Here is a 2,500-nt window from a genome sequence, read left to right on the forward strand (position 1 = left end):
CTGACTACTACATGGTAATACTCTGACTACAACATGTCAGTACTTTTATGTTAGTACTCTGACTACATGTTAGTACTCTGACTACATGTTAGTACTCTGACTACATGTTAGTACTCTGACTACATGTTAGTACATGTTTCTCGGTCATGTGGATTTGCTCTGAACATCATCAGTAGATCAGACTCTACCTGTCTGAACAGGCAGCTCAGCTCCTGGTTCAGGCTCTTGTAATATCACCTTGACTCCTGCAGCTCCTTCCCGGCAGGGCTCCGGCCTGTAGCTCAAACATGTTAGTACTTTTACATGGTAGTACTCTGACTACAACATGTTAGTACTTTTACATGTTAGTACTCTGACTACTACGTTAGTACTCTGACTACATGTTAGTACTTTTACAACATGTTAGTACTCTGACTACAACATGTTAGTACTTTTACATGGTAGTACTCTGACTACATGTTAGTATTTTTACATGTTAGTACTCTGACTACTACGTTAGTACTCTGACTACATGTTAGTACTTTTACAACATGTTAGTACTCTGACTACAACATGTTAGTACTTTTACATGGTAGTACTCTGACTACTACATGTTAGTACTCTGACTACTACGTTAGTACTCTGACTACATGTTAGTACTTTTACGTTAGTACTCTGACTACTACATGTTAGTACTCTGACTACTACATGTTAGTACTCTGACTACTATGTTAGTACTCTGACTACATGTTAGTACTTTTACATGGTAGTACTCTGACTACATGTTAGTACTTTTACATGGTAGTACTCTGACTACATGTTAGTACTTTTACATGTTAGTACTCTGACTACTACATGTTAGTACTCTGACTACTACATGTTAGTACTCTGACTACTACGTTAGTACTCTGACTACATGTTAGTACTTTTACATGTTAGTACTCTGACTACTACATGTTAGTACTCTGACTACTACGTTAGTACTCTGACTACATGTTAGTACTTTTACATGGTAGTACTCTGACTACATGTTAGTACTTTTACATGGTAGTACTCCGACTACTACATGTGAGTACTCTGACTACTACGTTAGTACACTGACTACATGTTAGTACTTTTACGTTAGTACTCTGACTACTACATGTTAGTACTCTGACTACTACGTTAGTACTCTGACTACATGTTAGTACTTTTACATGGTAGTACTCTGACTACATGTTAGTACTTTTACATGGTAGTACTCTGACTACATGTTAGTACTTTTACATGGTAGTACTCTGACTACATGTTAGTACTTTTACATGGTAGTACTCTGACTACTACATGTGAGTACTCTGACTACTACGTTAGTACACTGACTACATGTTAGTACTTTTACGTTAGTACTCTGACTACTACATGTTAGTACTCTGACTACTACATGTTAGTACTCTGACTACTACGTTAGTACTCTGACTACATGTTAGTACTTTTACAACATGTTAGTACTCTGACTACAACATATTAGTACTTTTACATGTTAGTACTCTGACTACGTTAGTACTTTTACATGGTAGTACTCTGACTACAACATGTTAGTACTTTTACATGGTAGTACTCTGACTACATGTTAGTACTTTTACATGTTAGTACTCTGACTACTACATGTTAGTACTCTGATTACTACGTTAGTACTCTGACTACATGTTAGTACTTTTACATGGTAGTACTCTGACTACATGTTAGTACTTTTACATGGTAGTACTCTGACTACAACATGTCAGTACTTTTATGTTAGTACTCTGACTACAACATGTTAGTACTCTGACTACTACATGGTAATACTCTGACTACAACATGTCAGTACTTTTATGTTAGTACTCTGACTACATGTTAGTACTCTGACTACATGTTAGTACTCTGACTACATGTTAGTACTCTGACTACATGTTAGTACATGTTTCTCGGTCATGTGGATTTGCTCTGAACATCATCAGGTAGATCAGACTCTACCTGTCTGAACAGGCAGCTCAGCTCCTGGTTCAGGCTCTTGTAATATCACCTTGACTCCTGCAGCTCCTTCCTGGCAGGGCTCCGGCCTGTAGCTCAGACCTCTGCAGATGATCCAGAATAGGCGGAGCATCTGGTCTTCACCCCCCAACAGAGCACATGTCCCTCCGCTGTCCATCTCCTCCTCTGGCTCCAGTCGCCCGCATCCAGTTCAAGTCCTTGATGCTGGCCTACAAAGCGGCTCCGACCGACCTGAACTCCTCGTTCAGGTCTACGCTCCTCCGCCCGCTACGCTCTGCCAAGGAGCCACAACAAGGCCCTGAGTCTCTATCCACACTCTTCTTCTGTGGTTCTGTGGCTCTTTAGTGAACACCTTCTCACCTGATGGATCTTAGCTTCATGGCTCTTACTCTCGTTCTTCTCCTGACTAGATCTTTGCTTGTTTATTAAAATCGTTGCTTTGGATAAAAGCGTCTGCCAAATGGGAAATTGTAAATTGTACTCAGACTACTACATGTTAGTACTGTGACTA

Source organism: Centroberyx affinis, unplaced genomic scaffold (assembly GCF_046629955.1).
Source record: "Centroberyx affinis isolate AG114_WGS23_722 - 3 ecotype Tasmania unplaced genomic scaffold, CSIRO-AGI_Caff_v1 ptg008597l_1, whole genome shotgun sequence".
In the NCBI taxonomy this organism is placed as follows: Eukaryota; Metazoa; Chordata; class Actinopteri; order Beryciformes; family Berycidae; genus Centroberyx; species Centroberyx affinis.